Consider the following 14,905-nt stretch of genomic DNA (forward strand, 5'->3'; position numbering starts at 1 on the left):
GCTTTGAAAACCCACAAGCAACTGCAGCTAATTTCACTCTGTTCTGGATAGGTTCTTTATTCAGAGCCTTTGCCTCCAAGTATGCAAGTCACAATGCAATGCCCATGAGGATATATTTAATACCTGCACACAGGAGCCATTTTAAATACACACAAATGCATACATGCATTTAGATACCCTCACACACACTTGGCAATGCCCAATATATAGCTTTTATTTCTGTAAAAATCTGTGAGACTGCCAGTAAGAACATTCTGCAGACACCTCCAAAACACTTACAGAAAATACCTAAGCATCACAACTATCTAGAAAATTAAATACTAAGCATACCAAACTCTGAACAAAACACTAATTTAAAAAAAAAATAAGTTCCCCAGAATATATTCTTTCTATGCAGATTTCTTCAGTTGAATGAAATGTACCTAAGCATTAGTTTCCCCTCAAAAATAAAGTTCTTCAGGCGAGCATTAGAACATAACATCAGAAAAGGTGTTTAAAACTGCACTACGCTGTTCCACTCATGCTGTGTCAATAGAAAATAGTCAAGCTTTGAAATCAGCAGGTTGGAGAGTCCTTGGCCCCTCTGTCTTTGGATTAAATTTTCCACTTTTTTTTCACACTGTTATGGGGAAGGAAGTCTCTCCTTTACAAGAGAAAAAAAGCCAGATCATCCTAGTTTGTAGTAGTGAGGCAACAAAATTGGCTCACAGTGGCAAAAGCAGCAGAGATGTTTACCCAAGATTGGTCACTGCACCAGCAGGGAGACACAGCAGTACAGACCCCTAATGGAGCAGATATTGATGACTGAGACAGCTGTACATGAGCTGTGTTCTGAAAACCTTTCCTGGCTCTTCAGAGCCAGCACTAGAAGGGTTCTCAACAGCCAGCTCCACTCCAAAATCTCCAGCAAAGTGCTATGACAGGAATTCCAGTGATCCCAAGTCTGTCTTGAAGGCATCATTGAAATCCTCTGAGCAAATCTTTCCTAATTTGGTCTCCTTTGGGTTGTGTCTTTTCCCTTCAGACTGGGCAAAAGACATGGGAGTGAAAGCAATGTAACTATAAAAAAATCCCTTTGTTTATCTACCTAAACCCTTACGTCACCCTCTACATACTGCTCTTTGCTCATCCACATCTGCCTGCTTTCTGGGCCCACCTTCCAGATCTCAGCACACAGACAAAACATGCTAAGCACTGCACCTCCCACTGCTGCCTGTGAAAGTCTTTACCAAAGCACACAAGAATTCAGGCCAAAGATTAAGAATAGCCAAGGCTATTTCTTCCTGTTAAAGATGAAAGCTATCTACAGCTGCCAAAGCATTTCCTGCATTTGTTTTTAGTCTACTACAGGGAGAAGAATCCTTTCCTGCGAAGTGTCTCTCTGAAGGACTAACTTATTGAAAGAGCAGAATCATTTCCTGTAGCCCTGCAGATTATCTCTTTCAAACTGTAAGGTCACACAAAGTTTGAAATGAGACTGTCAGGCTGTAGGTAAAGATAACAGAGTTGAAAGGTGGTACAATGTAAAAGTGATGACCTAACCCAGCATTTTTAATTTTGGGAGATGCCTCCAAGCCAAGTAAAACAGGTCTGCATGAATAACATCTGTACTCATCTTCCAAGCCTTAGCAGCTTGGAAGAGTGGAACTAAAAATCGTTCTAAAATCTTCAGTTTTCTATGCATCTAACAGATATTGTCCTAAAATAATCAGACAGAACAAGTATAATCACAGCTAATACCTAGGCCTTAGAGAAGACTCCAGAAGAACATTAGAATAGATTTACAGTGTAAAAGACTGGTTGAGTATTGTGGTTCTTTCATTTTATAGTATTCTGAATAAACTGATGCTTCACATTTGAAGAATGTGCTTGGCTTAATTTTATCTGACATCCTGCCTAAGTGCTTCACAATTTCATTCCCCTGATAGAATTCACAAAAAGCCTGTCTTTCACAACAAACTTGGTAGAAGCCTTGTTGGAGCATCTTTTGGGATTGCAAGAGACAATGGGATGCTCAGCAAGTGCAGCACATGAACCTAGAAAGCTGTCAGACACCATAACTCACTGCAGGCCTCATCCTGCCTTCAGTAAGCATTCACAATGCCACAGTTGAAGAGCACCACTATGGTTGTAGTATTACTAGAGAAACAAAGACAGGGCTCATTTTCTCAGGCAACCAATTAGAACATTCAAAAAGCACTTTCCAAAAAGAGTTATCACAACTGCAAAACTAAAATACTCTATTTCACTCTTTAGAGGTCAGCTCTGAAGCAGTTAAGACTTCTCCGGCACTCTGGGAGGCGGCTTTTTCATCTCCTTTCTCCATCCAGATTTCATATAGAAGTGAAATCTAGTTGTCTTAATCCAGTAGCAAACCAATGCAAGGTAACATTCTGCCTTAGGAGAATCAAGTCTAACTTAAAATTTAACCTCCATTGTGGCAGAAAATAAAGAATTATTTTGCGGCTTAATCCAAGGAATACTAATTCATTTTAAAAAACTCTTACATGCAGAAAAATGAGAGAATGCATAAGATATGCCACAGGGGTAGCCTGAAGCCATATGCCGGCAAGTTACTCTGCTTGTATATTATGAGAATTTTTATCCATCTAATCAATAAGAAATGAGTAGTTACTATGGCAATTTCTACACTACAAGGTACTTGTGCTGCAGTAGAGTATGTTCTAGAAGGACAAATACACTTGCCACTCTGTTATGTAAATTTTTGCACCTTTTCAGTGTTGCAGTACAGTGTGTAAGCTAGAGAACAGTGAAAAGGAAAAGGCGAGAAGAACAAAATGAGTTAAAATATAGTGTAGTTGTAAAGGATGTCTTGGGAATTCTTATCTGACAATAATAGATGCTAGGTTAGAGCAATCCACAAGCATTCAAACAAATCAACCAGAGATTTTGCAGATCTTTATTTGGAATAATGTAATTAGTAATGAAACTAAGATTTCACTACTCTATTTCCTTTTGATTACCTTCCTCCAAGTTTGAACTAATGGGGCTAGATAGTAATCTCCCTTATACCACCATCAATTCATACTAATATTACTCTCAGAGAATAGCAACACACTGCAGTAGCCTGATTACAATGAATGTATTCCCTTTGAGCACAATACTCAATAACCTCGGAGGGACTGCTGACACAGAACAAGCGTAAAAATTCACTTTCAAAATACAGAATACTGTAATAGGAGCATAGGGTTCTTCTAAAGGTTTGAAAATAACAGATCCAAATAATCTTTATGTAATACACAGAGAAACTACATATGGCTTCCATAAAATATTTATCACAAATCTATATCACCTTATATTTTGCATTTTTAATTTCCCCCCCTATACCTCTTTCAAGATATTATTCTTTTTCAGGTAGCAGAACAAATGCTGAGGAGAAACCTAAACCCTACAGAGGCAGGTCCCTGCAAGAGCTCAGAGAGGAAGAGATGTCATGGCTACATAGGGAGACAAGTTAAAACTCACCACAACTGAAGAGGGGCCAATGACTGTAGCATGAACCTGTCAAAAAACATTGCCGGGAGAGAAGCCTCAATTAGCATGGGGACAACTTCAGATGGGAGAAACAGCCACATATGAATGCAGGGATCTAAGAGTACTTTGAAGCTCTCAATAACTTCTCCTAGAATCCATACATATACACTGTGAAATTATAAGTGAGTATTTCTGACAAATAGATGCACCCAAGAGATTTTGATGCCCATTTTCTGAATGAACAATGCTGAGAACTGAAAGCTTATGTGACTAAAGATATGGGAGTTATTTTCCACAGGATTCAGATGCAACTGTATTTTCACTCATAATATAGCTGACTCTAAAGTTACATATAAAGAAATACTAATTCCTATATCAGAAGCCTCTGAGCTTCACTGTAGTAACAAAGATACACCCCAAAACCTCACAGGGAGATTATAATTAAAAGAAGCAGTAAGTATAATCCACAATAACATGTAAGTTCAAAAGAGATATTTGAAATGGGACAATGCCTTTGAAATACAAGTGGTAGTTGTCTATCACAGGGCAACAAACACTGAGGTAATGGATAAACATGCAGACAGAAATCCCAATCTCTAGCACTGCACAAAGCAAAAGCTGTTAAATTAGAGAAGATACTTAGGGAGCCTGCCCTACACACACCATTATGAAGGAACATACTAAGAGACTGGACTACTTCTGGAGAAGACACTCAACCTTCACACTCTGCCTACAGCTTATGCATCACAGTAGTCAACATTTAACCACTTGAAATTAAGACTCTATTTAGATACAGTATTCTAGGACTCTGGAAAGGATTCACAATTGGACAAGTAGGGGATTTAAAAGGGTTCTCTGTTGTCTCCCAACTGCGTTACCTCAACAGCACACTCATCAGATGATTTCAAGCCCATTTCCTTATTAAAAAGGACCAGCTACATCACTTTTTCCACAGCAGAAAGAGGACATGAAACACAAGAGGTAGACTGGCCTAGAGACAGTCAACATCATAAAACTAGACTTGGAAAAGTTTTTACTCTCACCTCTTGGAAGTTAACTGAAGTCCTTAAAGCCACAGAGCAATTCCTCAGAAAATATCATGTTACATAGCTACCAGTATAATAGTTCAGAAGTTACAGTATTTCCCTTCAGTTCATTAGCTGGGTACAGGAAACAATGTCCTTCTGAAATAAAGGACACAGATGGGAAGATTTCTAGTCTTTCTTCCAGAAAAACTTTAAGGCTTGTGTTTTGAAGGTAGATGGAATACCACACATGAAGCCTCTTAATTTAATGCCTCCTTTAAAAAAAATCTTCAGCTGATGACATTTTAATTTGCACCAAATGTTTTTGTGTCTGTCTCCATACTGCTCATCCTAGACAGAACTTTGTTAGAGTGAGTTGTCCTTTTAGCCAGCTCTGCAGCCAAGGTTCTCTTTAAAGCAGTGAAAATGGAAAAACATGTGGCCTGTAAGGAAACACAACAGGAACTGACTACACATCTAAGTTACTTCTTGAGAAGTGGCTTTTCCATGGAAGTATTTCCAATAATGAACTCCAGCAAATTTCCATTTTGCTATTTAAAGGGCCTGGCACTGTGGTTTCAACAGATGTGCCATAACACCAACTGTTCACATCACATGAAAACCAAACCTTTTTAGAAAAGAAACTTCATTGTACTTCACTGAGAAAAGTGGTGCCTACTAGGAACTAGAAAAAGCAGTATTTTCCCCATAGAATGGTTAGGTCTTAAAAGGTCTGAAAAATATCAGCAGCTCTTGGATCTCAAATACAGTTTAGCCACGACAGAGCATAACACATGTCCTGTGGTTATAAAACACCATGTGCTCTCCACTATTAGTATTTTACACTCCCTATCCTCCCATTATCTAATTTCTATTGTGTAATGTCCTAATTATAGGTTTCAGGCTCTTTTTCTAATTACTTTAGTGTCATCAGAAACAATTGCTTCTGCTTACACTACTTCCTTACCACAGATTTATACTGCCTTTACAATGTCTAGAAAAAATAAAACAGACCACCAATTAACAATCCAATCTCACAAGAGATAACCCACAGCTTACTAGTGTGGTGAGGAGTTAGCAACACAGCTGTCATAAGCACCTTGCAAGATCAGAAATCTATGCAGAAACAAAGACAATATAAGACATTACACTCAAATTAGAGCACGAAGGAATTTATCCTAGGATAAGTCACTCTTAACAGTTTCATGGAAAGATCTTGAACTGCACAAGTATTTAAAAAAAGAAAATGTATTATAAAATAATGAAGGAAAAAAATTCCTTCACTGAATCATAATGGCAGCAAGAGTAGTTAATTCTCTTTGTTTCACCTTTCTTCTTTGTCCTGCAAGATTACTTTCACCCCTTGTTCCTACACAGATTTGGTTCCAAGGAGCTGCATGGCCAAGGATCTCTTGTTACTACTTCTCTGAACAATAGGTGCCAAACTACAGAAAACCTGAAAACAAAAGTAAGTAAATCCCACTTCATCTCCCTGCAGCTAGGAACACTAGTTAAAAGGAACAGAAGCTGTATAGACACCCTTGCCCTGGTAGAATGCAGTGTTACTGTAACTGAAGATACTGCTTTGTTAAGAGAAGCAAATAGTCACATGGACATGGAAAACGGGAAATCACCACATGGAGGTTCTCAGCTACATACAAAAACATGCAGCTAAACCCTCTGCCTGCACATTTCAAGGAAACAGTGAGGGATCATGTCTTCTTCAAAAACTTAGTCACATTTCAGATAAAATTAAATGGCATTTCAAGTGCTTTGCTTATACACAAAACTATTGCAATGAAGCCAAAGGCACTGGGAGGGAAGCAGGGAGAGCAGAAGGGCACTCGGTTAGAAACAGGGCACGCATTTACACCTTCCTCTGGAGCATGCAGAGATCCTGGTTAACCCAGTGTTACCATAATCAAATCCTTCCTTAACAACTTTGACACAATTTTACACAGCCATGGAATAACATACACCTCTTCACAACACACACCTTCCATGTTGAAAAGACAGGTAGGATTCATCACTTGTTCTTATGATACCCTTGCTTTCAATTGTCCTGTAAATGGGAAACCTTCAGGACAGACTCAAAAAGGACAAAATACCATTAGAAGGGATTAGCTTCCTCTCTACTGCATTCAAGATACAAATGAATCCTCCTAAATCATCCAACTTAGAAAATGGTGCTTGGTTTTCTCTTCCCCTTACTGTGGGACTATACATGTTATGATTAACATCTTTCTGAGTCTGCCTTGACCAAGTGCATAGGAAAACTTTATAAAATAACCAGCTTCTGTATTCACAATTTCATTAGCAACACAGGAGAACAGAAAAAGTTCTTACCATGCCAGGGTGGTCCACTTCATAGCTAAGAACCCAAGAAAACATACAGACACATAAACACTCGACCTAATCTAATTCCCCACCTGCAACAGGCAGTTTATACCCTCCGAGCTGCCAGTTCACCAAGTCCCTCCCTTCCTCCTTTTAGCTCCCGGGACTCACCTGGTGGCAATTGGCAGCTCCTTGATTGAATTCAGCAGAAAACCAAGCAGCAGAGGCAGGGGAAAGGAGGTGCTTTGAGTTACTGCATAAACTCAGCTGTGTTGCCTACTGACTGATGAATGACAATTCACAAAACCTAAGTGGAAAGAGTCAGATCAGGAAACTATTTCTATACTTAACTGTTGAACAACGAGGCTTGCATTTAGTGGATTATTACTGACCTGAAACTCTCTTTTCTCTGTTGCTGACTCCCACAATATGACAGGAATATTATCCAAGGCTATATCTGTCCAGTGGATAAGAGAACAGAACAGCAGAAAGCTCTTAGATTTGCCTGTACTTGAAAAGTGTCCCAGGAAGGAAAACCAGCAGTATCTGGATTCCTTCCTGGTTTAAGTGAAACAAATCTATTCAAAATAAGTGCTCACAACTGGAACAAGAGAATATGAGACACTGATGAGAAAATGGAGTAGAGAACTGACCAAAGAGATATGAACCCTTTCTCCAAGTAGAAAACGGCACCTCTGCCAGCTGTCCATTGCTCCCCACACATCTCTCTATTCCCTTAATAGCAAAGAGGATTGGGATCCCATATAGTAATGACAGTGAAGACCTCTTTGGCCTCATCCACTTTGGGCTCTGACTGGATTCAAATGTGTCTGGAAAAAAGATTAACAAGGAATAACCAGTATTGCTGTAGTTGGCTTGTCAGCAGAAGAAAAAAAATTGCATTAAATCAACATTTTAGAGACAGGTCTGAGACTTAAGAGACTTTTTCTACAGTGACTTACAATCCCCTCTTTTCTTTGGCAATTTTCACAAGATATAAAGTTCTTAAGGGCTTCAGAGCTTGTCTGAATATCAAGTGATTAATCTAGTTTTCTATTTGTCTATATTCATATTTTCAGCCACAGTAAATGGAAAATAATAGAGGCTAGATATGAAGAGCATAAACACAGCTGTGTAGTGAAGGTCTTCTAAAACCATCCCAGTCTGTCAGTTCATAGGTGAAGAATAGTCAGTAGTAGACACTTTGCTATTCATGCTGCCCTACGACTACAACAGCCTTTCAAGTGGACCCTCATATTTTGGTAAACATGAGTTTTACTAAAGACCAATGATCATTTCTGACAGTCATTAATTATATAAATGACAGGGTGTTGTGTGTCTCAGCCACCAACTTCTCTAGTTCTGTTAGACTTTGATATTATAATTATCTTTATTCATCTCTGCAAATAGACAACTCTTCCTTTGGAAGCTACAGATTTTTTGCTAATTTCTTCATACACTTGAGTTTCAATAAATGGATGTGCCACTTACTGTGCTTAATCTAATAAAATTTCTTTGTCTTGCAATTTACTGAACCAAGATTTAGCACTTGGTCTAACACCCTCAGTCTCACTGTGACAGCTGGCGCTGTTATCATAGAAGACCAAGTCTAGGCCTTGGCCCCGTGTTCAGTAAACCACAAGTGCAAATTTAAAAAGTGTTGTTATTCCTTCTCCTGAGCCTCTACTAGCAAGCAGTCTTCCAATCTTCCAATCTGTTACAAGCATGCCAGCATAAATGCTTGTTGAAGTTCTGTACACAATGGTCACTACATCTCCATTCCAGGGCACAGAACTTCATCTGCAGAGCCAGGTGACCAAAGGGAGGGATCCTGGGGGAGAGCCTGGCAGGCAGACACGTGGATCTCTGCACCCTTGGTTCATGTGTTAAAAGGCTACGAGATCCAGTGTGAAGCACAGCAGAGCAATGCTAAATAGAAACTGCTTCAAAAGTTTTCAGAGCATGATAGGATCAGAACTTTTACAACTCACAGCCAATCATAATGGTTATACACCTTCAAATTTTTTGCAGCAAGAAAATGGCAACCCCTCATATTAGCTGACAGCCATGGGGACCTCTGTCTATCATTAAGTGTATCAGTCTTGATTTGTTCAAGCTGATTGTCAAAGATTTATGCAGTATCCAAGACGACTTACTAATTTCTTTCCAAAGGTTTCCAGCATTAGTTGTCTGAGAAAAAGAGCATATGAACAATCTTCATTTAAAGGAGCTGAACTAAAAAACAATGTAGTTATTAGTAAAAGTAGCAAAGTGTCATGACGAGACACTTATTTAGAACATGAGATTACATCAATCACCATACCATTTGCACCTAAAAAACAGCTATGTAATGCAGCTCAAGTCGGCATACACATAAATCTAAATGTGGCTAATCACATTAACTGTCCACACAAAATGAAATTACCTGTGACTAATACTAACACAGATGAAACTGAAGAAAATTATTTGAGTGCAACATGAGCATCTCTTTGGGCTGCACTCAGTTTCTCACTGGTTTGGAGGCAAGGGCGTTAAGAAAAATAGGACCCTTATGCTCAACAAGGCTGAAAGCTCAGCAAGCACACACACATTTTGTCAAAAGACAAATTGTTCAGTATTTTGCAAATATTGTTTTGCCCTCTGAAGGACAGTTATTTGGTTTGATACATATCCATGATCTCCAGGGAACTACACAGAAACAAAGGTGCAGATAAAGACAGAGAGAACAGTAATGAAGTCAGATGTCCTGTGGTCCTGATGATATGCTTTCAGGTCACAAAGTAACTACTTCTAACAGCATTTTACTTAGTAGAGATAGACACAGCTCAGGAGTAGAAAACTGGAGATGTCTGTGAAAAAAGCAAAAAAAAAAAAAAAGCCTTTTCTTTTTTTAAAAAAGCAATTTATACCATCTGAGGATGTAGTTGAACATACAACCATGTCCTCATCAAAGACTTTAGGTAAGGGCTAACAGGTGCTCACCCACAGGTGAGTATTTCAGGTAGAGGGACAGGTTACAAAGATCTGGTGCTTCCTGAACGCACATCATCACCACTGTGGGCTATTGTTGTATAAGAAAGGAGTATCCCCAGCTAGACATGCATTGTGGTGCTGGGGATATTAGTGACTACTTTAGGATGTGTGATTAAAACATTATGCTTTTTCTACTGGTAGGCATTAAGAAAAAGAAAGCAGGTTCCCAGCCTCCTCATATTAACACACAGGAAGTACAATTTGATGCCACATGTATTAACCACATGAAGTAGCCTTAAGAAGCAACTACAGATACCATGACAAATGCATGTTATGCCAGAGACAAGGGATAGTTCAGTAGGTTTTTCTGAGTCTGAACTCTGCTGAACAAATGTCCCTTATCAAACAGTCTGGAAAATAATAGCCTCACACCTCTTCAAGCTGCACAGGCGTTAATGTAGAGACAAGGAGAGATGACCAGGATGGCTTCAAATTTACATCATCAAAACTAGTTCAAGCAGGAACTAGAAATCAGAATAGATTACTGCAGCCATGTAAGACCTCTTTTTCTAAGGTTAGGAAAAGAAAGAAATGTCCTAGAACATCTGAACTGTATAAACAATTTTCCAGTACTCTTTTGAATAAAACACAGTGAAACGGACTGTCTCTAGAGAAACTGAGACGTAGATGGAGTACCAGCCAATAGTATATGTTTAAAAGCAACAGCCTCATTCAGCCAAAGAATTCTTTTTTGATATTTTTGTTGTTTAAATGAGGAAGAGAGAAGCTACTGGCAGCCTGCCATTGTAATGTGATATCTTGGCAGGAAAACACTTTGTGTTATATCACAACCATATGGTGGTGGGAAAGATTTTTTTCTATTAAGTTTCTGTAATAATCTGTTCCTATTTTTAATGCAGCCTTTCGGCATAAGATGAGTATATTTGCTTCTCAGTTCTGTCACAGGAGTTGTTAATGTACAGCTACACTTTTATACCTAATAATGGCAAATATTAAAACATTGTATTTTCAGAGGTACAATTAGCTCTTCTGTTGTGAAAAGGTAAATGAGCCCACTGATGGAATGGAGCTTCTGGGAAGAGATAACCCTAGTTTCCCACAGGATGGCACTCCTTTTTTTTTTTCTAACACTAATGGATGAGAATACTCAAGTAGGTATGATTAAATGAGGTCTGGTTTTCTTTGGTAACAGAGGAAACAGGAAGATATGTGGGAAGTTGTCACTTGCATTTCTGTCCTTAGCAGCTCAGCTCCATTTTAGGAACAGCAACAATAAATAGATTTCCTATTGCTAGTATAAAGTCAGGGCAAGTGAATGCTATAAGCAACTGAATCTTTCATACATTCTTAGGACAGGTTCCTTCTCTGGCCCAGCTGACTTTCTCCCTCAACATGTCTAGAAATCAGCAGGTAGAAACATTAATGAATTCAAATTTTTTAGATTTATATGTCTGCACTTTGACTTTCCTGTTAGGATAAGCCTCTTATCAGTATGAGGGCACAAACGAACTTTTGGCATGTGAATACTCCCCAGAATCCAGTAGCAAACATGTTTTTTTTACTATTCTGCTCATGTTTCTAACTTTTTCAGTCTTCTATCTTTGCAACACAAAAATAAATAAAAGTACACAGAATTTCTTTTTCATTACCAGTAATCCAAACACCACCATAATCACTTTTGCAATCATCTTTTTTGCCAAGGAAGCTGAAATACAAGATAAGACACAGAGGTACTTATCTAACAAAACTTTTTCCAGCACAGCAAATAAATTTCCATTAAGGGTTCCTGAGGCAGATGCCTGCAGGATCCTAGTTCAGGCCACATGAAACCTCTGCAGCTTGCTGTTGCCCAGACAACTCTGCTTGTACTCCCAAGAGTACATAAAGAAGTGGATGGGTACCTGGATTATGCCTCTTCATTGAAGTTCTTTGGCCCTGTACGGCTGCACTGAAGCATAGGAATGAATTAAATAATGCCCCAAACACTTGCAAGCAGTTGAATGTGAACATCTATGGAGTCATGCAGGCAGAATAGTTTCTGGCATGTTTCTGACCCATGTAAAACAGTATCCTCCCCTACAGCCCCAGGGTGGGTATTCAAGCTGTGATATCCCAGGAAATGTCCCCAGCCAGCAGGAGGAGGCTGGGAAGAAGACTCTTAGGCTCCCCCACCCAGTCCTCAAGGCTTTGATATTTTCATAATTTCTAAGAGATTTTAATTTAGTAGGAAATATGTAAACTACGCAATTCACATTGATTTCGGCTCTGAGCTGATGTCAAGAATGAGTTGCACTCCATGATGGAAAAGAACGAAGTCTGGCCCACATTTGAATTTGCCCCAAGTTCTTAATGATATTTTTATGATTTGGACGCCTACAAAAACCAGATAAGAACAGAAGTACTGAACTCTAGAATGAAATGAAAACCCATAGGGAGGAGTTTGTGAGAAAATGATAGAAAATTCAACTGCTGTGACTTGCATGATGGCAGTGCTGGAGTTTCTTCATGAAACATTACTAGGGCAGGTGCAAATATTAGATTGTTTCAACCAGTGGGTCATAACTTACCTACAGGTTACAATTCAATTTCCTCTACTTTCATAGACTTTCTTGCACTTCTTGGTACATAACAACCTAAGAGGTTTCTCTTTATGACGTTGAGTATATGAATGTTATAAAAAATGTTTACAGCAAAATATCCTCAAGAACTATTTACGTTACTGCCAGACCTTTTGAGACACTTTGACTAACCTTGTATTTCGATATCTTCCTTCTTAAAAATGTCCATGCCCCTTGATAAAGCCCTTCACACTTTAGCCAGAAAATCCACATTTTGCTAATATGATGTATTTTTGACTGACAGCTTAGTTTTCAGCCTTTAAAAATATCCATATGCAGTAGTCAAAACATAGCATGCTTGCAGCCCCTTGGAATCTTAATTCCAAGTCTGTATAACTTCCTGTCAAAACTTACAGAGTAAGCAGGAATCAGAAAGATCTACTGTGAGAAAGAGCCAGTTTTTCAGGATCCAGTGAGACAAAAGCAAAGGAAGTTATCTTCTGATTTTACGCAGCAGAGTTGCAAAACAAACAGCTCAGCCTCAAAGCAATGAATCTGAATTGGTCATGGTATAGCTCAATGGAGAATAAATACACTCAGAGAAGTAAATGAGAGATGAAATAAAGACTTGACTGTAATTATATTTGTTAATATGGAAATTATGAAAATAAATAATTGCTTTAAAAATACATTAATGGAATTCACTCAGATTTACAGTTGGGATTTGATTCGGTCATTCTTTCTTATAAATAATCCAACAGAGTTCAAGCAGCCTAAAAAAGCACCATTATCAGTAACACTGATGTCTGCTCTGCCTAGTCATGAATTGCCACTCTGCCAGTGAATGAGGCTCTAGCAGTAAGAGGCCTCCTCTGCCTTAACTACCAAGCATACCTTCAAGCCAGAATACCTTGAGTAAAGCTTTGTATTCTGCAGACATTATTACCAGCTCTTTCCAAACCTTTGCTTGCAAGTCAGCCATAAATAACAAGGAGAGTTTGCAGCTGTTCCTGTTGAGATCAGTGGTGAAATTTGCTTAAACTTTGCTGCTTCTGGGTGTGTAATGGTACGTGGGATATAGGTGCACTCCAGAATGGCTACAGCAATATAGCAGCTCATGACTCCCACTCGAGAACCTCTGGAGAAGTAAACTGGTATCTCTAGTCCAGGTCACAGGTATAAAGGGAAATGCAAGCCCACTTCATTCCAGTGGTCACCAAATCAAGACATGGTCATTCAAAATGTCCCTGGCACACATGCACAGGGAAGAGAGCAGGTCTGGAGACAGCATGATAGCACGGCAGCATGCTTGTGTGCACAAGAGACAAGAAAGGTTTGTTCAAAACCAACCTGTACTATGCCTAAGAGCAACTTAATCTCTCCTTGTGTTCATTACATTCTCTCTCCTCTTTATGTGAAAATGATCATTATGTCCTGCAGAAAAATGTTTAATTATTACTCATTTTCATGGTCACAGCATCAAGTTTTTTCAAAGATGCCTTACAAACTGAGGGGAAAAAAAGGCAAAAAAAACCAAACCAAAGTACCCTGTTATCTAAGAACCTATTGGAATTCTTCAAGTCTCTGGGCATGCATTATGTATTCACCAAGTTTGCTGCTGGTGATGTAAGTTAGAAATTCTCCTGCTGGTTTTGATTACAGCTATAGAGACACAGATTTGAACACCAGTAGACAATCATTCTTCTGAGCCTGCACATAAATATGTTTCCTTTTTCCTTATCTCATAAACCTTCCACTATGATTACTTCAAAATGAATTCCTGTTTTCTTCAGATTTTCTCCACTTATCATGTTACAATTAACAAAATGTATTCCATCCAACAAAGCTATGTAATTTGCATATTCAAAGGTCACCATACAGGTTAAAGTTATTTAACTATGAAAGAGATTATAATTTCACAATCTTTTTTAATGCAGATAAAATACAAAATTACCTCTGGGTTTTTAATTTGCACATTTACAGACACATGATAAAGAGTTTTACGATAATGGCATAAGCAGCATAACGAACTTTCAATTAGGCTGTGACAGCTCTTCCCTCTAGTCTTTGCATTGTTGTTTTATTATTTAAAACAGTCATCTCTTTAAGGGAGCAACAAAGAATATTACTGCACCCATGCTTTGGAACCAAAGTCGTAGCTTCTCTCAGGAGTGCTACTGCAGTGTCAGCTCACCTGTGCTCTATGTGACATGGAACAGCTCCTTGCCAAGCAGGGTGGGAAAGAGATGGGATCAGATAAATTGGATAAATGGATCATCAGGCTGTGTGGGTGTTCCAGCCACTGAACAGTCCAGATCATTGGGGCAGAGCAGTGATAAATCACAAAGAAAAGTCCAGTGGGTTGCTGTACATCCTTGTGGGGTTTTAAAACTTAATTTTATGTTGAATTTGTACAAACACAATAAATATCCTGGACATTAGATTTAAATTAGTACTGGAAAAAGCAACGCTGACTGAATTTCCTATGAAATGGTA

General features: G+C 38.7%; 1 protein-coding gene across 1 annotated transcript in view; it reads right to left on the reverse strand.

Moving 5' to 3' along the window:
- The window catches only part of CABCOCO1 (ciliary associated calcium binding coiled-coil 1), a 206,608-nt gene that overhangs the window by 123,113 nt on the left and 68,590 nt on the right, over window positions 1-14,905 (reverse strand). The window lies entirely within an intron of this gene.

The sequence above is a fragment of the Lonchura striata genome, chromosome 6 (genome assembly GCF_050655825.1).
Source record: "Lonchura striata isolate lonStrDom1 chromosome 6, ASM5065582v1, whole genome shotgun sequence".
NCBI classification, from domain to species: Eukaryota; Metazoa; Chordata; class Aves; order Passeriformes; family Estrildidae; genus Lonchura; species Lonchura striata.